General features: G+C 42.0%; 1 protein-coding gene across 47 annotated transcripts in view; it reads left to right on the top strand.

The window, feature by feature from the left end:
* Positions 1 to 22,671, top strand: part of LOC113051257 (receptor-type tyrosine-protein phosphatase delta-like) — a 295,253-nt gene that overhangs the window by 66,844 nt on the left and 205,738 nt on the right. For all 47 annotated transcript variants that reach the window (XM_026214810.1, XM_026214830.1, XM_026214814.1 and 44 more), the window contains exon 4: positions 15,715 to 15,788. The gene's annotated coding sequence lies outside the window, so the exon portion shown is untranslated. The remainder of the gene's footprint in view (positions 1 to 15,714; positions 15,789 to 22,671) is intronic.

Here is a 22,671-nt window from a genome sequence, read left to right on the forward strand (position 1 = left end):
CTTTGAAGTCGATTAACGCATATATGCGTCTTGATTCATTTTCTCCTGATAACCCCGAAAAGAACTTAAATTACACTCTCAGTTTTAATCGTACAGATAAGAGCAATACATCAATTGAATCTGTAAAGGGTCTACTTTTTTTTTGGATACAGACATAATAACAAAACACCTTTGTGCACTTATAAAATAAAGATAACAAACAAGTGTGTAACAAACCTTTGTGTGCGCTGATCTTCATTTACAAACACGTCATTAAAACAAACTGTAACTCCGTGTTACAAATGCAGTTTTAGGAAAAAAAACACATATATATATATAACAAATGCATTTTAAAATCACATTTTGCACATCAGTTTGCCCTTTAATAAATCACTGGAGTATGTGAGCTAAATGACTTATATAAGTATAATTGAATAAATTACTTATCTAAATGATCTTATCTGCTGGTGGATTTTACAGATGTCTTCTTTAATTTTTTTGTGTCTTCTTTCAAAAACGAATCGTATCTTAGAAGAACTTTACGAATCTTGCTGCTTTGTTAACGGAGGTGATGTGGGCAGTCACATGTTTGTGCGTCTCATGTGGATGATTACCGCATGAATAGCATGCTGCACATAGGCATGATCACATTATAGATAATGAGTTTAGACGGTAAAGACTGGACCTCGTGTTGATTTCATATGGATTACTTTATCAGAGAATATGTGTTTATGATATGACCCTTCAAACTTTATAATTCACTTTTTAGGCCTTGTCAAATGTTATGCTTATGTGTGTGATCAAAAATGGCAGAACATTTTAAGTTATTTTCACTGTTATCATAAAAGAGATGTGATCATTAAAGTTGCTGTTTTGATTCTAATGTAATTTTTCAGACAATATTAAATCACTGAAAGAACTATGAGTTTCACTTTGTAGTGTATTTTTTTTGTTTTGATAGTTTGATAAGTAAAATAACCTTAGTAGTAAAGCAATTAGTAATATGATTACTTTTCAAATGCAGTAATCAGTAATGCAATCAAATTGCAGTTTTAAAATAGTAATTAGTAATCTGTAGTGGATTACTTTTTTGAGTAATTTACCCAACACTGTGCATGGCTTAATAGTAAGTGGAGCTATGTGATTAAGAATTGACTGACTCAGTGGTTTATTCAGAATACTTTCTGAATAATTGACACAGTAATTGGAGCTGTTTTGTGAACGAGTGTCTGTCAGGACGGACGGACCGCGCTGGAGTCTGACGCACTGTGAAGGAGTGCTGTAAATCAGAGTATGATTGGCATTGCCATGTTTCAGAAAAGGTCATTCCCACAACACACTGCTGAAGAGAGATGACAGATGAAGCTGTATGTGGGACTTGTATATGATATCTGCAGGAAGTACTTACAGACCACAAAAGATGTGAAAAGGCTTCAAATGGAAGAATATGAGGGAATATGGTGATATGATACAGCACCAAAAATATAATGCTTTTATTCTTACATTGGACTCATGACCGTGGTGTTGCTGGCTCAGGAATGAGTGCACTAGAAGCTGACAGGGAACGTTCTCACAACCTTCACTAATATTTTTAAACATTACATAAATGTTAGGACAAGGTATTCATAAAGTAATGTTTATGTAAGATTCTTATTGCATTTTTAATATTTGATATATGTTCTCATAATTAGGGATGGAACAATACCATTTGTATTAGGTATTGATAACGATACTGATCTGATGTCATAATCTATAACAAAAAAAATAATATTATAAACTAGGTTGGTGGATTTGGCAGCAAAAGTTAATCTACAAAAATCATGAGTGCACAATTATTTAATAAGATCTAAAAATGAAAAAATAAGTCATTTTGAGGGGAGCAAATAAGAGTGTAGGGCTAAATCTGGTCAAATATTACACATTGCTCTTTGTATTGTTGTAAAATACATTAATAAAAAAACAAGTAAATATATGTATTTAACCCCTAACCCCCTAACACTAGCACAGAACGGAGTTAGGAGAAATCGAGGATTCAGCATGTACTATTTACTTGACCTCATCTGGTGTAAATTTACAGATCCTTTGCGGTCAGTTCATAAAGACCAGGAACCAAAAGAAGCTGCAAAACCATCAAGACAATATAAAACTAAAACCAATAAATGAAGCAACAGCATTATAACCACCACTCAACTTCAGAACCCATCAATCTGCAGCTGAAATATAATAACTGACTTTGCTCTCGGTTTGCTGCAGGTGATTTGGAACAGACGCCTCCGATGGCATGCTCCGTACGTTTGGAACAGAGCACATGTGCATTTATTATCCTGGAGAAGATGATGTTGATTTAAAAGTATTTCATGAGAAAACAGTGTCATTTTTGAGAAACTCAGTCCCTCTCCGGCTCATTAGCTGCGTTTCACTGGCAGCTTTTCCGCGAGCCGAACGCTATCCGAGGCCCAGAACAGGAATCGATCTGTGCCACTTTGAGAGGCGCATTTGCTAATGAACTCTGCCTGCGATTCTGGCTGGCATTGGTAAAAAAAAAAATGTTTTACTCCTGGAACGTTAACATATAATGACGCCACCAAACTCCAGTGAGTTCAAAGATGGCGGCCGTCGTCATGGTAACAGCAAGAGATGACAGATTGACATATCATCTGTCAGAAACAGATCTGCTGCGTGCAGGAAAAGCCTGTTAAACCAGCTCAAATGGAGATTCAAAATTTAATACAGTTCTAGAACATTGATTTGTTTTTACATGTGATTGAATGCAATTATTACATTTGGAGACGATGGTGAATGTGTGTGTGGGTTTAGGCTGCTAAACTTTAGAGAGCTTTATTTGATTTATATTTTTTGGTATTAATTTTGTAATGCATTTTGGCAAAATCATAATACTTTTGTTAGAATATACTATTGTTTTTATCCATTTGTTAGCATCAATGATAACATCAGTTAGGGCCACTTTGATGATGACTATGATGATAATTACAATGTTTTTTTATTTTGGCAAATTGTAATAAAACCAGTAGGAGTCAGTCTGATCTGCAGTTATTATTATTATTATTATTATTATTATTATTATTATTATTATATGGAACCCATAACCACTAAAAAACAAAAGCAAACATAAATCTGTTGTCCCCAGTTTTTAATTCACAGATGGTAATAAGTGAGATTCAGCTATATTTTGGCCGCTGAACTAGGAAATGTCCCCGGTTTGTATCTCAGAAATCTGCTTGCTTAAGTTCTGGGTCCAGATACTGATGGATCCGTGTTCACACGTGGTCGTTAGGAGCCGTTAATGAGCTTCTACCGGCTGAACTGCTTTAGTCCCATTGGCTGGGTGTTTGGCGGGCGTCGTTCTGGACGTTCACTCCTGTGCAAGCTCATTAAACACTGCACGGACATCAGAGTCGTGTTGTCTACCTTCCTCCGAGTGCGAGGGAGCAAGTTCTGATGAAGTTTTGGCTCGCTAACACATCAGGCCCTGGCGAGTATGTAGAGGGTTTAAAATTAGAACATTCTCTCACGATCTCGCTCCAAACGTGTGATGAACATTCATTTACAGCCTTTCACTGTTTTTATTCGCCAAGATCTTGCATCTTCTCACGTCTGCATGTGTGTTTCTCACATCTTACTCCCCTGATGCCACGGCAAGAAGAAGAAGAAAAGAAAGTTGAGCCAAGAAGAGTTCATAAAACCTGTGAGTTTGTGAGTGTGAGAGAGGATGATGATGATGATGTACAGTGTATGTGTAAAGGTTTTGATTTTCTCCCATCAAGGCTCAAGTTTTACTCATGAGATTATTAGTTTGCTTTATTGATTTTCACACAAAAGACTGTGTGTGTTTGACTGTTTCTCATGGTGAAGACTTTGTAATACATTAGTGTGGCTCATGCATTCAGACAGCAATGAATTCACCACAGGGTGAAAGATGTCAATCGAGAAACCCTGAAGAATCACACATTTCTGTGCCTTTTGTACTCTTGAGGTTGGTTGAATGAAGTTTCTTCTTCTAGCCAAGGCTGTATGAACAAAACTGGTTCCCTTTCAAGGGAATTTCGAACTGCGTCCTCTAGGGGGTGCTATGGGGAACACCTCGTTGTGACCTGTGTCTGAAGCATACATTGAAAAAACACCAACGAGTTGGCCGGCGACAGCCTCTGACGTCACTACCGGCTCGACTATAAACAGGCACCGGGAGAACAACTCAAACTCTTCTTCGTCTTCACCGACTGTTCTGTTTGAAGCGTGCATCTGAAAAAAATGGTAAGAGCGATCTTTCTCTGTCTATCATGTCGACTACTAGCAAGCGTTTAAACAATGTGTGCATCGGTATCTGTGTTATTTGACACCCGATGACACAAGCGATGAGGGAGAGCCTCAGGAGGATGATGTTATATCATGATACTGAAGCAGGAGATATTTGAGGATGGTGATGAAGCCGAGGCTGAGCCTTTTCAATTTTCCTGCCCTGCGTATGTAGAGCTGTTGGAGGTTATGGATCGCGCCACGGCAAAGTTGTACTTGCAGAGCACACAGAGATTGAAAAGAAATGAAAGAGGCCGTTTTCTTCTTGCATCCATCGGTTTCAGCATAAGAGTAAATAAAATTGCCAACATCTAGGTGATACGCGAAAACGGTTATGAGAGGATGCTCCCACCTTGCCATCTAAGTCCCTTCAATAAATACATCTGGCTTAAATGGCAAGGCATATCCAGCAGTAGGTCAGCCTGTGGCTTTATTACACATGATAATGGTGCTTCAAGCATATCAGGCTGATCTGCTAAGAGACCTGGATAGAGGCAAGGGCCTTTCTCCTGATCAGGTAGCCGAGCTGCGCCACACCACAGGTCTCTCTCCGAGCTACCAAGCAGGCCACCTCCGCCATGGGGAGGACTATGGCAGCCATGGTGGTAGAGAGAGACATCTGTTGATGAACCTGGCAGACATCCGGAGGAAAGAAAAGGCTTTCTGCTCGATGCTCAGGTTTCGCTTTCTGAACTCTTCAGTATTTTCATTGAGACGTTAATCGAGAAGTTCAGGTAAGCAGAATCTAAGGGATGTGATCCAGACGAGTCAGCATTCTCGTCTGAATCAGAACGATACTAAGGTATATACTCATTCCGTTTAGGGATTTTTTACTTCTGCTTTTATCCTCCCCTTCCTAATTTCCCTGTAACCACCAGCTCTCTACCTGATCAAGGTTAGGTGGAAACCCCTCGCATAACAGTCTCTTATTCTGGACCTATAATGTTTTTGGCTGGTTCTATGTTCCTGGCCGCTTAGTTGTGCTGTCACATCCAGCGGGATGTGGAGTTGGTAGTTACAGAAGTCTTCTTGTATATGCTGCCTCATGTGATGCTCCCCTCGCCAGAGGTTTGTAAAATTTGACCTTGCCTCTCCCGTGAGGTTCCACGTCTCTCCGATGCTTAGGAACCTTTAGCTACACACGCTGAGCTCTGTGTACTTTCTGAAAACCACATTGTGGTCAGTGTGCACGTGAACACTTTGGGCAATTTCTGAAATCCTGTACGGTAAAGGTTACACGCGCCGTTCCCTTTCTTGAGATGATTAGACCTTGGTTCCTTGGGCTTCATTCAGCCAGTGTGTATTTGCTTATACACTTCAAGCATCACTTCCCTCAACGTGAGGGACTATTTGGGTGATTCTCATGGTAGTTTAGCAGCGCTCCCCTTTTCCAAGAAGGGTCGCCTATGAGCACGCTACTCTGAGCTTGGAGTTCTCCTCTCATATGAGACTAAGTTATCTGTTTTTTCCCCAGAGCCCTCCAGTATTATTTCCACAGATTGAGTTGATGACTCCTCAAACATACTGATTTGAGATGCACCATTCCATCTATGAGCTGGTTGCTTCATGGCCTTTCTTGAGTTGGTGGCCGCTCCACCTATGTATCCTCGGATACCTACAGTATCTAAACAGGGTGTTGCTACTAGGGATCTGTTAGGACAGCTCCTTCAGCAAGCTTATGCGAAAGCTAGCTGTAGCCCCTGTGTGACAGGCAAGACTTAGTATAAAATGTAAGGTTCTTAGCCGTATCCCTTTAAAGGAATCTTTCCGGATTCCAAGCTTTCAGCTCTCCCCCGGACCGAGGCCCTAACAAATAAAAACTGAGTATGTAGCTTAGGCCTTTGGCTGTAAGGGGTACTGTCACAGACAGCCGTCTAAATGTCGTAAGGGCAACTCCCATGGAATTGGTAGAATTGGTACTTAGTGTTTGCCATGATTCTGGCCTGCACTCCCCTCAGCATGGTGGCGTGGGTATACTGTTCCCCATAGCGCCCCCTAGAGGATGCAGTCTGAAGTTCCCTTGAAAGGGAACGTCTCGGGTTACGAATGTAACCATGGTTCCCTGAGTAGGGAACTAGACACAGATGTTTTCAATTAGTTCAAAATGGAAGACAAATAAAATGGTGGAAAATTAAAAATGATAGATTGTCAGAAATGGCATAAATCAAGAAATGTATTGACACAGAGAAAACTAAATTTTGCTTTTCAAAAGGTATGTTTACGCAAAAGTCTTTATATCTTTGGAACACAAGATGACACTGTGTTCAAACTTATCAGGTATGTCCCAGACATATTTTTGGTGAGCCCTACCATTTGTTTGCTGAGATCTGTCAAATTATTCAAAAGATATTGGAATTTATGACAAATTTCAAAATGGTGGACAGGCGGTTTGTCAAAATCAACACCCTCAGATTCGTCATGACCCAAGGAATCCATGGACTCCAAGATTGTCTGACAAAATGTTCCAAAGTTATAGACAGAAATGTCAATTTTTGGTATCTCATGTTGGTTCAGACCTGTTGGTGGTGCCATTCCCAACTTTGCCAGATACCCTCATATCATGGAGTTGATGAAGCATGCCGAGTTTCATTTCAGTTGATCAAAGTATTGCTGAGAAACAGCCCATTGTAAGCTCGCAACACACAATATTTCAGCAAAGATGAAACTGAAAATAATTTTCTTTCTTTCTGTGCAGCTTGGTCCAAAGATTGTCTGAACCAATTTTTATTACAACTGGGCATATTTGGAAGGAGTAGTGAAAAAACCTGAATACTCTACTTTTGAATATGGCCACTACTGTAATATATGGAGTCTTTATGTCAGATTTAATGTAATCAGATGAACAAAGTTTGTTTTGTTGGTGGGACTATAGAGTTGGTTCTAGAGACCCCAATGTTGGTCTGATTACCATTCTGCTATATTCCACTATAAATGTGCCAGTTTTCACTGTTCATTGGACTGCCATAGGCTCCATGTGGAGAGGAAGAATAATAAGAAGAAAATAGTTATTTTAAATAGTAATACTCTTTGTTAGGTATTAGTATGAATCTAACATCTGCCAGGCACGGCAATAACTGTTTAATTTCTGTTCTCTTGTTCAACTGTTATATATCTGTTAGAACACCATTCACAAAATATTACTCTGTTTATTTAACAAAATTATCTTGCTGGATACAGTTTGCTGTTATCAGATCGCTGAATTCTCTCTATCCATCCCTCGGATCAGTCTTCAGGTGTCTTGCTGTGTGTGATGAAGGGTTTGCAGAGCTGCATCGACTCTCCTGTTGCTGTGTGTGTGTGTGTGTGTGTGTGTGTGTGTGTGTTTGTGTCTGAAGTGAAGGTTTCTGCAGCGATGAAGCAAAATGATCTTGTGATTGACATGTCTGGTGTGTGATAAGCAGCATATGACTCTGCAGAACAAAAGAAAGCTCTTAAAGTGTGTTGCACGCTCACCTTCTGCCGTCAGCAGTCCTCCTGGCTTTTAATAAGCTCGTATATCAGATAAACCTCTCTCAACTGATGCTTAACACAGAAAAACCAAAAAACAAGACTAAATTAGGCTAAAAAAACAACTATTCTCAGAAATCAAGTTGGACCAAAAAGTACCTGCACAGTATTAGAAGACTTTATGAGATCAGTTGTCGTGCAGTGGAAGCTGACAGACCCAGCTCTGGTTTGATCATGCTGGTTCAGATGCGTCAGGAGGGTCGAGCGCTTGATTTATGGTCTGATCCGCTCGTGTTCCTCTGCTGCATCACGAGGCATGACACCACGTTCTGTCCTGGAACTGCACGTTTCTCAGTGGATTTACTGGATAGATCTACCAAGGCTATGATGGAGGATATTTGCAGTAGGTATGAAAAAGAGAGGATCATTTAGCTAAATCTCGACTGTTACAGTTCATAGCAGGAGCGTAATGATCACTAAAACCTGGGAAACACTGTAAAACCCTACGGCAGAAATAGTATAAATAGTATATGTTAAAAACAAGAGACAGATATGAACCACATGCTTCTCTGTTTGTTTTGTGTTGGATTTTTCCTTTTGTTTAATTTTAAAGGAGTAGTTCTCTCAAAAATGGAAAATGGCCCAAAATGCTCTCACCCTCAGTTCATCTGAGATCAGGATGAGTGTGTTTCTGCGTTCAGAAATGGATGCTCTGTAGTAAATGGGTGCCGTCAGAATGAGAGTCCAAACAGCTGATAAAAACATCACAATATTCCACAGCACTCCAGTCCATCAGTGAACATCTGGAGAAGACAAAACCTGAAACACATCCAGCATTAAGATGATTGTAATCTCAAATTGTCACTTTCCTTTAAAGTATGAGTTAATAATCTATAATAACCCTCCAATTATTTCTTCTAATTTATTTGTTACTTACAGTAACTTTAGTTCAAATCAACAAAAAAAGCTTCTAATATTTTTAGTGATAGTTAGCGATGATAACCAGGGTCTGGACTCCGCACAGGAACGGGACGCTGGAAGATCGTCAGAGGAAAGCAGCCGGATCCGGATCAGGTGCCATCTGCTGCCTCTCCAGCTCACTAAATTACAATAAAGAGAGATCTGATGCGAAGATCTCCCTCGAGTAGAAACTAATTATGATCTTAACAGACGTCTTCTTACCTAAACGACTTCAAATAATACACACAAAACACATAAGCGGCCAATTATCGGGACAGGTAGCTGAGAGACAGAGACTCAGAGGAACGTTTCAGGAGACTCGACGGAGGCCGTGTTTCATCCGACCATCAGCTCTGTCCCAGATGTTTATCCTGAAACACATATGAGTCAATTACTGACCTGCAGTCAGATGAGACATGTCTCTGCATCGATGGTCCCCAGCAGATGTTGTGTTTCCCCGTCATGGGGATCTGTTGAGCCGAAGGATCCAAGAAGGTCCATATCACCTGGAGGATAGTGTTTCCATTCATCTCCTTAGCTGGAGTTGGATCCCTAAAGTAGAAACCTGCTCTCGTTGCTCTCGTCCGCTCCGTTCTGCTGCCAGGGTTTCTGATCAGATGAGGACTAACGAACTGAACCTCCAGAAGAACATTGAAGTGTTCTGCTAACATCAGCACGCTCACCTGCCAGAGATTAGCCGAGGTCTAAGAGAGAGATTAAAGGAGAAAATAAAGTAACTCACTCGCTCACTTTCGATCAATCTGACCCCTTTGAGAAATATCGATTCTCACAAAACTCTCACAGCTGAACCATTTACCAACAAACTCCTGAAAACTCTCTTAACCACCGTGAGATCACAGCACCAGCTTTCAGGCGAGACAACTGTTAGGAGCAATAGAGATGTGCATCTTTTTAAAAAGTGGAAATGATTTTTCTGAATATACAGTAGAATGAGGATGGTTACATCATGTCATAAAGCTCTGGATTGTAATCTTGCAGTATTAAGAGACAGAGTAAAACTACAACCGATTGAAACAAATCTGCCGGAAACAACAAAGTGAGCAGTGTGTGTGTGTGTGTGTGTGTGTGTGTGTGTGTGTGGAGAACAGAGCTCAGCAGAACGCCGGCTAATAAACACAGAAACTTCACTTAGTTCACAATCAATAACGCTTCACTCCTGCGGATCTGAACCTCCACGCTCACGCTCTGAATGAATTAAACATCCATGCGTCCATCCATCCGTCCGTCCGTCTGTCTCTTTCTTTCGTTAAACCTCCTCACATCTGAATTGCAGATCTCGTATCGCTCGCTGGGTTTGAATGTCTGAAAGCAGTCCGCTTCTCCCTGTTAACTAATTGGGGAGCTGTTGAGACGATCTGAGGGATAAACAGACGGAGACGAGGAGGACATGAAAAGAAAACCAGAGAAGCAGCAGCAGAGCAGGAAATAAAACAGAGAGAGAGAGAGAGAGAGAGAGAGAGAGAGGGACAAATGAAGGTGAAGGTTTCTGAAGTGACTTTATTCAGATGTGTCTCTAATCCTTGAGACGCAGGACTGTCCTCGTCGCTTGGGTTTTCAGTGTTTTCAGAGTCACTGATATGACTTTGTCTCCAACGCTGTTGTCTTTGTCGCTGTCAGCATCTCCTGCTGAACCTACAGTGTGACAAGTTTCACAGAAGTCCCACACATCTCCAGCCTTCTCCTGTGCACAGATCATGTGTGGAGCAGACTCTCAGCTCCAGCGGTTCGTGTCAGGACAGTGTTTGTATGGACAGAGCTGTCCAATTCATGCCGTTCCTATTTTTGATGTCTTGCAGAGATTCCAGCCGCTTTATTTTCCTCATTAGCCTAGAAAACACTTTTTCACTAACATTTTTCATGTGCAGACTGCATTGTGTTTTCTGATCGTTCTCCGGATGACTAATTTAAGTCTTGTGTTTCTGGGTCATTCCTCTCCTGCAGAAACTTTTGCACTGTGAAACTTTTAAAAAATGACTATGCATGTGTTGTATTTTAAGCATGTGAGTATCTTCTAAATCTGGTCAAAGTCAGATACTCATTTTAACTTGATATTTACACAAGGACAAGCTCAAATGTCATGTTCATAAAGAGCTAAAGTGAGTTATTGCTCAGTGTCAGGTTGAAAGGACTTTTCATATTCATATTTTTATCATCTTGACAATATCACCTGATCAAAAAGAATGTCTGTGCTGCCGTTGTCCCTGTAAAATGATATTATTCCTGAAGGGTGTATTTTCTGTTCCAGCTGGTAAAGTAGAATTACAAGAGTTTTGGGATGATTTCAAACTGGAAGTTTTGTGAACATCAAAGTTTGGCCAGAGCGGATCGACCAAATACAAACAAGCCCCTCTCGTCCTGAGTGTTATCTAGTTACAGTGCTAAGCAGCTGCTGCTAGCGCTCACAGCGATACTTTACTGATTGAGAGCCCAAGAGCACAATGTGAAAAGAGCCCTGCGATGAGAAGAGAGCTGTGAAAACAGTGCCAGCGCTGGACTTATGTGTAAAAAACAGTAAAGTGCTGCTTGTCTGAATAACACATCATTTACTGTGAAAAAGTTCATCCATCAAATCCAGGTTTCGTATGCATAATATACAAGGTTAATGAAGTTAACTAAAATAAACCATTAAATATTTAACATGAACCGTTGAAAACCAATAAAAAAAAAAAAAAAAACATTACTTGAAAAAAAGAAAATCATCAACAGTACTTGCCAACATTTCTCATTTTAATTTAGTTCAACTTGCTGTATTAAAATAACAAACTAGTTTAGTTAGTACATTTAAGAAAATACCCGAGAGCAGCACATATGACTGTATTTATGTCCGGGGCGGGGCTTAAAACAGGGGGCGGGGATTTAGAAACTTTTATTTTTTTCTTAAATTTGAGAATTTGTGGAAGGATCTGAAAGTTCATTATAATAACCGATAAAACTCTTCAGATAGCGTGAAGTATGATAATGTTTTTTTTCCGATCTCGTTCCTGCACTGATCAGTTAAGTTTAACCGAGAGAACATTGTGAATGAAAGGAAACACGTCCTGCGTGAGGGAAAGCAGTTTCTGAAGACATTACGTGGAAGTTTAACTGTTGTTTCCGAGTCCACTTACACCTAAATGATTTCAGATAGTTTTCATCATTCCAGTCTGTATTGGTACTGTGAATCTGTCTGTCTGTCGTCAGGCTGCAGAATCTCTCCTCTATTTTTACATCTGTTTAAAGTCCACACTTATTATTTCATGCATAAACTGTGATTTGAATTTCATTTCAAACACCTGAACACTTGCGCTTTATTTACATGACTTCAACATCTTCAAACCATCGGCGCTATGACTGCAGCTCGTCTGAGGAACACCACACACACACACACACAAACACACACACACACACACACACACACACACACGCTGTCTGAGAGTGTGTTTAGTTATTGAGTTGCAGCTCTGGAAGTTAATGGTGTTCTTGAGTGAAATTCTGCTGGAAACAGAAAAAGCTCTGGAGACACAGAATATATTACACTCTCAAAATAGAGCCTTAATAAGAACATAAACAGCATTCACACACACACACACACACACACACACACACACACAGTGAGCTGCTGAAGGCCGAACGTTTCAGCTTCTTTCAGGGTTTACAGTGTGTGAGACGGGTGACACGGCTCAGGTTTGATGTTTCTCCCAGAACATCGCCGTGAGCCGCAGAGACGTTTGTCTTTTAAAGCAAGTCTTTTCCATCTGTCTGTAATGTTTTCAGTGTGTGTGTGTGTGTGTGTGTGTGTTTGAGCGAAACTCGCTGTGTTGGTTTATCTGATGATGTAATCTTGAAGTTCATATCAGTAACAGAGAGACGCTTAGCTCATTTCAGTGCACGAGAACTACTACTCCCATGATGCTCTTGGGGTCGCAGCTCTCTCTCTCTCTCTCTCTCTCTCTCTCTCTCTCTCTCTCTCTCCCTCTCTCTCTCTCTCTCTCTCTCTCTCTGTGTGTGTGTATCTGGGTCAGGGTCTGTGTGTCATTACCGGTTGAACAGTGCACACTAGCGGCGCGTCTGTGAATCTTTCACACAGCCTCTTCATTCTCTCGTTTCATCTGCTCTTTCACACGCCCCGCTCTTTAATTCATCTTTTTCCTCTTTTTATGGAGACCATTATTTCCATTTTTGGCCGTATTTCCTCCAGCTGTCTCTCTCTCTCTCTGTCTGTCGTTCTGTGGTAGATTTATGAATATTGCTCTTTTCTCCTCCCCTGCTGTCTGCCCCACTTAAACACAGCGAGAGATCACCGAATTAATTCACTTACAATGAGCTGTGTGTGTGTGTGTGTGTGTGTGTGTGTGTGTGTGTGAGGGCATAGTGGAGCTCTACTACATTTGCATGACCTAAAAATGCCCTTCTATCAATTTTATCCCTTTCATCCATGAAGAAAGATAGACAGAACTACAGAACAATAGATAGATAGATAGATATATAGATAGACAGATGAACACTGAGCGTGTGAGATCTCAGCAGTGATTGAAGCTTTAGCGTATCAGCAGTCGTCCTCATCACACTGAGTCCCGTGAGATCGTCCCACACGCTCGCTGTCACCTGCTCTCAATTTCATCTCAAATAAACATCTAACAAGACTCCAAACGTACTCACACTAAATATAGACACAGGGAGACGCAGCCATGAGCCGAACACACACACACACACACACACACACTCCTGCTGCTGAAAACTCTGGAAATGTAGTTAAATTACAGAGACACGGTGTAAATGTATAACACGTCTCCTGTGAATAATGACTCTGAATGTCTGAATTAATACAGAACACGTTAATTAACCAAGAGCTTTTCAACAGTCAGGAACCGTCACGGCAGGGACCAGACAGCCGTAGGACACTCAGACAGCTGTTTCTGAAGACAGACTGACAGGAAGAGAGAGAGAAAGACGGTTAGGAATGATTCAGTGATGGAAACGCTTTCCTGTTGGTTCGTTTGTGCTCTGCTCGTTTGAGAAATAGTGAGCTTCGCTCTCACAGTGCTCTGACAGAATGGTGTCAAACCTGTGTGTGTGTGTGTGTGTATGTGTGTGTGTGTGTGTGTGTGTGTGCGGGCAGGTACACAGTAACGCACACAGCAGGGAACAGTTTGCATGCTCAAACTCTTCAGCACAGAGCTGTTAATTAGTAGCAGAGCCAAAATTAGCACACAGAAGTGAAGCGTTTGAGGACAGAAAAGATTCACCATCAAAGAGTTTCCACTCAACACAGAGATCTGAAGAGAGAGAGAGAGAGAGAGAGAGAGAGCTGGTGATGAATTCTGCACCCATTTGGTTGTTGTGAAATTAAATTTCTTTACGTCCATGTGCTGTAGTACACCCCCCCCCAAAAAAAATAGTGGTTACAAAACTAAACCAGATGCAGGTGTTTCTAGTCAGAGACAAAGCATTTCTAAAATACTGAGAAGTGAACCCACTGAGGCAGTACAGCGATGTATCAGATGGAAATATCGGTCATGCATATCACTGATAAAATGTTCAAGGAAATATAACATTCCCTACTACAATATCAATTAATTATTTGTTTTTTAAAAGTCTGCATGTTGAAAAACAAATAATAATTATAATTTTCCTGCCCATCCACTAAGTCCACTGTATAAATGCACAAATATGTGAACTCACAGTGGTAAATTATGACGTGCCACAAAGCTCGGTATTAGGTCCTTTTCTCTTTTTCTTGTTCATGCTCGAATAGGAATAGATTTCATTGTGTCATTGAATTTTTATTTTAAAAAGTGTGAAATCTGATATATATAAAAGTATCATTAACTGAAAATGTGTATATTTATAGTAATTGATACACTTTATCTTCTAATAATATACATATTTTGCGCTCATACAACTGTGACCTAACTGATTTGTTTTATATATATATATATATATATATATATATATATATATATATATATATATATATATATATATATATATATATATATATATATATTAAACAAACAGTTGTATGAGCGCAAAATATGTATATTATTAGATGATAAAGTTATCTATATATATATATATATATATATATATATATATATATATATATATATATATATATATATATATATATATATATATATATATATTTGTATGTACCCTTAGTGATATGTGTATATTTACTCAACTCAAGACTGCAGGTGGAAGTACTTTAGACAGGAGTTTGTTAGCGGGGCAGATTTAACTCTACATCACTCAACTCGTTCTGCATACTGATTAATGAGTTTTCTAAGGGGGCAGTGCTAAAGTCTTTGTTGGCTGTGCTAATGAATGGACTGTTTAGATTTGTTTATAACACAGAAGGGAGAAACTTTGATCTGAAGAGTAAACAGATCCGTCCGCATAATTAGCCGTGAATCTAAATAAAATGCTAAGCTCTGGGGACTCACATGAGAACACAGAACGAGAGTGTGGAAAGGACTTTGTTTAATGCTGTTTTATCTCATTGTCCTTGGAGACTAATTGCTCAGGTCTGACAGTGTGAGAGCTCCCAAATCTAATCAGTCAATCAATCATCAGCTGTCATGTGCACAGACAGTTGTGATTAAAGATGAGGCAGCAAGGGACGGCAGGAAACTCAAGGGTTTGGGATGATTAGACGTGATTTAGGACATGATCCTGCTTTGATGAGAATAAGTACAAACAGCAGCATACAAGCAAGTCCAAAATCAACATGTGCCAAGTCAAATGTAAGGGAAAAATGGCTTTAGAAAATCCAACAAAAAATAATTACTCTCCAGTTCGCTGCAACATAATATAGAGTTTAAGATAAACTTTAAATGATTGTGGTACTGATGTACATGATTAAAATCAAACAGTCTACTGAAGACGTTGTCTTGAACTAACAATTGTGAGAAATGAAGTCTGATTTTATTTTTTTTGAAAAGTGGATAATGTATCCTGAGATGTCACTTTTACTGACATGTTACACGTTTCTGTTTTGTTCTTGTCTTACAGGTGAGATTCTGAGGGGTTTTATTCTTTCATTCCTCTGGCCAGAGACAGCTCAGATGACGAAGGCTTCATGAATGGTAAGTTTGCAAACTTTAGCTTGCAGTGTTTGTGCATGGATGTATTGTTAAAACCCTGCAGTCAATCCAAATCCAACAATCCAAATACAATAATATTCAAAGTTTTTTGTAGAATAATATGCATATTTTGCACTGTACTTGCAAGAGAGACCCTCGTATGACCTTTTATGACTGAAACCAGTTGATCTCTTATTTTGGTGGAAAAATTTAGCTCTTCAGGAACAAGAGTGTGTCCATGCGTGTGATCTTGTGATCGTGGTCCCTCTGACCGAGATCGCGGGGATCGCACATGATCTGGCGGATAGGATTGAGACAGCTCTTCCTATCTCCACCCATGTTCCCAAGATCTAGAGCTCGTTCTTGAGGCTTGGAAGTCTGCGCTTCATTTTCTTCCCCCTCTGAGTAAGAGCTCACTGCAGCGGCCATCTTTCTCTGAGTAGATTGATGCTGTTTGCGCGACTGAGCGGCTCGTGCTGCCAAGGCGCTGCATATATTTTATCATTTCTGTTTTTGATGTAAGTCTTTCTACACAAAACTGTCTGTTTGTTTGACTACATTTAATTCTGAGGAATAAAATGAAATATTTATTTCACTATCAGAAGTTAGATATACAGGGGTTTTGGGATAAAATTTCTCGAGTGAGATCATGTTTACCTCTCTTCCTGTGAGGAGGTTGAGGCAGTCAGCAAGGGCTGCTGGATGGGAGCAGTCCCAACCCTACTGTGTTCCAGCCCCTCATGCTGGGGGTGTCACTGCTTGTACGCCACAAAGTCTATAATCAGTGTGGAGCTCCCAGGCCAAAGGCTTCTAGTGGAAGGACGGTTCTGCAGACCGTCATTCTTGCTGGAGAGTCTTCATCTAAAATGTCCTAAGGCCCAGGACTCTTTGAGGTCCAGCTCTTTCTGGGGAAGAGCAGTGTTCACCGCATTACACGGTGCCCATCTCTCCTCTGTGGCCTCGTTGAGATCGTTCTGCCAACCCTGCTGGTGATCGAGGGAGCAGCGGTTTCCGGCAAGCGCTTCTCTCAGTTACTGCACGGAAATGTAGCAGTACTAAGAGGCTCGCTATCTCTACAGAGGTCTCTAGAGCAGCTAGTACAGTTGTTCCCTGCCGGTCCGCTGCTTCAGGGCACCGAGCTAGCTGCAGTAGGCACAGCAGAGGCCAGTCTCGCAAGACTGGTTCCCTTAGGAACCATCACAAGGCGTTGTGGGAGCCCCTGCCAAGTGTGCTTCATTGGGTCATGCCCCAAGCAGACTCTGGTCCTAGCAGACGGGGTGGGTCTGAGGACCGTCATTTTTAATAGGAGACTTCAGCTTTGAGAATCCTGATGCTGTGTCTCAGGACATCGGAGGGCAGGCCCCTCTGGAGAAGAGCAGTGTAAACTGCATTACACGGTGCCCGTCTCTACTCAATGCCCTCAGGAGAATGATCTGCCAACCCTGCCGGTGTTCCAGGGTGCAGCGGTCTCTGATGAGTGCTTCTCGCAGTTACCGCCCGGAAACTTAATGGTGCTAAGAGGCTTGCAACCCCTACAGAGGATTCCAGAGTAGGTAGTTTGGCCATCTCTTGCTGGTGCACCATTTCTGGGCACTGAGCTAACTGCTCTGATGACACCAGAGATCAGTCTCGAGAGGCTGATTCCCTTAGTAGACTATTTGGCAGTGTGAAAACTACTGCCAAATGTGTCTCAATGGGTCCTAAACACTGTAGCAAGAGGCCACATAATCCAGTTTGATTCTCCTCTGCCTCAATTCAACAGCCCCATTACCACCCTGTTGGGCCCACAGCAGGCTCTGATAATGGAACAGAAGTAGACACACTCTGAGGATGGAGGCCATCGAGGTGGTCCCTCCTCGCATTGCAGAGTCCGGGTCCAACAGCCAGTACTTCAACTTTCCTCATTATAGGAAGTTCCTGAGGTTTGCTTTTGGTGGCAAATGCCTACCAATATCGGTTCTTTTTCTGCCCTTGAACTCTCACCCCACACTTTCAAGACTCAACCACATCAACGATTGGTTGATATTAGCTCAATCAGAGTGGATGGCGGTTTGGCATCAAGGTGTAATTCTCACTCAGAAGAAAAAGCTGGGGTTAAGACTTAACACCAAGAAAAGTGTGCTTTCTCCAGTACAAAGAACCACTTATCTGGGCGTAGTGTGGGATTCGACCATGATGCAGGCACATATGTCTCCTGCATGGATCGACCCGATCCTTACTGCAGTCACGAAAGTCAGAGAAGGCCAGTCACTCACTGTTAAGCAGTTCTAGAGTGCTGTGTCTGATGACAACCTCATCCAACATGAAAACTTGGACAGCTGTACATGAGACCCCTACAGTGGTGGGTCAAGACCAAGGGGTTCTCCCCGAGGGGAAACCCGCTTAACATGTTAAGGGTCACATGGAGGTCCTACATGCCTTAAACATGTGGAGGAGACCATTGTTCTTGTCACAGGCCTGGTGCTGGGAGATCCTTGTCACAACTGAGGTGGTGAAGCAGATATGGAGAATGTTTGACCAGGCTCAGGTGGACCTGTTTGCGACTCGAGAGACATTGCACTGTCCCCTCTGGTTCTCTCTCTGACTCATCCAGCTCCATTGGGGCTTTGGAGAGAGTGCATCGCAATGGGGTCATTCTGCTGTTAGTAGCTTCATTCTGGCCGAGCTGAGTTGGTTCTTGTAACTGATTTCCCTATCATGCAGATCTCAACGACAAACGTCTTAATATGATCGCACATTAGAAATGTTTGGCAAAAATACATAGTACATAAATTTTTTCCCCTCCAGTACTGAAAGCAGAAACGGTACCGTCAGATCTTACTGATACTACGGTCTTAAATAATTTAGCCCCGGGACCATTTTAATACCGGGTTTCGGTACCCATCCCTAGTGGAGACCGCCAGCTTGATCCAGTTAACTGCCCGGTTAGTACACTTCTGGAGTTCCGGCAGGCCCTTCTCTCTGCAGGGTTAACCCGTTCCACACGGAAGGTCTACGTGGCAGTCACTGCAGCCTACTGCGCCCTCTCAGTGGCCAGTCAGTGGGCAGACTCTGGTGTGGGGTTTCATCCATGGTGAGGCTAAGGCCTTTGTGCAGAAGAAGCTTATGCTAAGTGGTGGATCAGGATGCTATCCTAAAGCCTCAAGTCCTCTGATCTCCCCCTTGCTTGGGGGTCAAGACTCACTACTTCTGAAGTTTGGCCATTGGTCAGGGATGTCCCCAATTACTTGTCAGGCTCCTGGCTCCTTCTCTTGCTTTAGTTGTGCTTTTCCACACTAGGCAGATATTTGAAAGTCTCGCGGAATGGGCATAGTTGTTCCTAAAGCATCCTCCGACACAGCTTGAGTTCTTGAAGAGGAACGTCTCAGGTTATGCAAGTAACCGTGGTTCCTCGAGGGAATGAGATGCTGCGTCCCAGGGCCTTACTTCCCCCATTCCTGCCGGCACTAGTTTCATTTCTAGAGTAAAATCACAACCTATCACAAAAGTCAATGAATCTCTACCAAACGTGACGCAGATAAACAAAATGTGCCAATAAAAAGCTGGATCCTCTCTAAAAGGGGAAAGAAGAAATGGTTTACTGAAAAGTTATTTAAAAGCAGGAATCCATTTTATATATTTTTTTTTATAAACCAGTGGTTCTCAAACTTTTTATATCAAGTACCACTTCAGAGAATATTTGTCTCTCTAATTAACACCATAATGACCAACATTAAATTCCAGCAGTGTAGTAGGCCAAACTATTCAGCTACAGCTCAGCACAGGTCAAAAATGAGGCAGTTTTATTCCTAATGAGAATATTTATTGTTGTCAGCGACTTTAACATTATTAATAATGTTAAAGTGCATTGCAAAAGAAATTATAAGGGTTCTAAACACTTTTGACTTGACTCAGCATGTGCATGGACCCACACAAAGGTGGACACACTTTAGACTTAATCATCAGTTGGGGTAACATTTCATCCATTGATATTAAGGACATAGCACTATCTGATCACTTCTGCATTTTCTTTGATATTTTGATGTCTGCTACTACTGAATCTAGATCGGTCTCTGTCAGTAGGAAATGCATTAACGAGAACACAAGTGTACTTTTTATGGAGGCTATATCTTTTACACCAAGCATTTATGCAGACTCTGTTGATGTTCTCCTTGTTTCTTTCAACTCAAAAGTGAAGAATGTTATTGATGATATTGCTCCAATAATAGTCAGTAAGAAAACAAACAGACAGAAATCAGTTTGGAGAAGATCAACAGCAGTTCAGACTATGAAAAGACAACGCAGAAAAGCAGAGCGGATGTGGCGGAAGTCAAAACTTGAAATTAACTATAGCATCTATAAAGACAGCCTTCATGATTTTAATGTGAAACTAGCCACAGCTAGACAGAATATCTTCTCAAACCTTATAAACAGTAACTTAGATAACACTCGTACTCTTTTTGCCACTGTTGAGAGACTGACAAACCCCCCAAGTCCCCAGTGAAAAGATTCCCAGTGAAATGCTCTCAGACAGCAAATGCAATGAGTTTGCATCCTTCTTTTCTGAGAAGATCTTCAATATCAGGAAGGCAATTAGCACATCTTCAAGTAATGCAGAGGTCAGACAGATTAGGCCACAATATCAAAAATATACTTTGTCTATTTTTGAAGCAATTGATAGCAGAATTCTGGAAGACATAGTGCAGCACCTAAAATCGTCAACCTGCTATCTTGACAGACTTCCCACATCTTTTTTCAAAAGTGTGCTTAGCTGCTTAGAAGCAGATCTTTTAGAAGTGGTAAACACCTCACTTCTTTCTGGGACATTTCCAAACTCCTTAAAAACTGCAGTTGTTAAGCCCCTCCTGAAAAAGAGCAATCTTGATAACACCATTTTGAGCAATTTTAGACCAATATCTAATCTTCCTTTTTATAGGCAAAATTATAGAAAATTTATTTTTTAATCTGCTGAACAAATACTTAAACTCAAATGGATACCTGGACAATTTTCAATCTGTTTTCCGACCACATCACAGCACAGAGACAGCACTCATTAATATTATAAATGATATCCGCTTAAATTGTGACTCTGGCAAAATATCGGTGCTGGTATTGCTAGATCTCAGTGCTGCGTTTGACACTGTCGATCATAACATACTACTAGAGAGACTGGAAAACTGGGTCGGGCTTTCTGGGATGGTACTCAAATGGTTCAGGTCATACTTAGAAGGGAGATGCTATTATATAGCCTATTATATATGAGTATAGGAGAGCATAAGTCTAAGTGGACGTCCATGACATGCGGAGTCCCACAAGGGTCAATTCTTGCACCACTCGTGTTTAGCCTGTATATGCTCCCACTAAGGCAATTTGGTTCTTTGTCATTATTTGACTATCACAGCTATGCTGATGATACCCAGATTTACCTAGCCTTATCTCCAAATGACTACAGCCCAATTCACTCCCTCTGCCAATGCATTGATGAAATTAATAGTTGGATGTGCCAGAACATTCTTCAGTTAAACAAGGAAAAAACTGAAGTCATTGCATTTGGAAACAAAGATGACGTGTTCAAGGTGAATGCATACCTTGACTCTAGGGGTCAAACAACAAAAAATCAAGTCAGGAATCTTGGTGTGATTCTGGAGACAGACCTTAGTTTCGGTAGTCATGTCAAAGCGGTAACTAAATCAGCATACTATCATTTAAAAATCATTGCAAGAATTAGATGTTTTGTTTCCAGCCAAGACTTGGAGAAACTTGTTCATGCCTTTATCACCAGCACGGTGGACTATTGTAATGGGCTCCTCACCGGCCTTCCCAAAAAGACCATTAGACAGCTGCAGCTCATCCAGAACGCTGCTGCCAGGATTCTGACTAGAAACAGAAAATCTGAGCATATCACACCAGTCCTCAGGTCCTTACACTGGCTTCCAGTTACATTTAGGATTGATTTTAAAGTACTTTTACTCGTATATAAGTCACTAAATGACCTAGGGCCGAAATATATTTCAGATATGCTCACTGAATATAAACCTAACAGAGCACTCAGATCATTAGGATCGAGTCAGTTAGAAAATACCAAGGGCTCACACAAAACAAGGGGAGTCCTCCTTTAGCGGGGCCAAGGGATGTGGGAACCGGAATGAGGCCGGTGGAGTGATTTGGGAAATGAGCGACACCTGCTCATCCCTCTGGTCTCGAGTCCCACGGAGGAGATGGAGGGATATAAAACCGGAGCGACAACAGTGACGGACGAGAGAGGACCAGGCCTTCCGGTTCCCACGTCACTCAGCCTCACCCCACCCGTCACATACCCCCATTGCCCCTCGCAGGCCGGGGGGTACTCCTGAGACTGTGCTCTACCCCCCCCCCCCACCTCCCTCCGGGGGGACCGCTCACGGGGACCTGCGGGAACCTGGGGGTAGGACAGACGAGGTGAGAGAAAAGGAGATGGAAGGAAGAGCGACAGAGACTAGAGAGGGGAGAGAGGAAAAAATTCCGGTTCCCCGACACACTGCCGCTTGGACCTCCACCAGCTGGGTGATCTCCTCCGCGGTGCCTGGCAGTGGCACTGGACGGCCCTCGGCGGACACCACGACACTCCTCCGCTGCCCGGTGGACGGCGACGGTTCCTCCAGTTTTGGGCAGCCGGCAGGAGTCCCCCGTTCCCTGCTCCTCCCCGTTCTGGTGGATGGCAGCAGGCTCCGGCCCCCTGGAAAACGGTGCCGACTCCTCCGATCCCTCAGGGACGGCAGCCGCCCCTCCACATAGCGGGCGGCCGGCAGTGAGCTCGCCCGTCCCTGGAAACTCACTCCAGCCCACCGCCTCGAGCGTCCATGGCAGCACACTCCTCGCCAGCTCGATGGCACCGCGGATTCACCACAGCGGCGAGGGATCTTCAGCA

The sequence above is a fragment of the Carassius auratus genome, chromosome 32 (assembly GCF_003368295.1).
Source record: "Carassius auratus strain Wakin chromosome 32, ASM336829v1, whole genome shotgun sequence".
Lineage (NCBI taxonomy): Eukaryota > Metazoa > Chordata > Actinopteri > Cypriniformes > Cyprinidae > Carassius > Carassius auratus.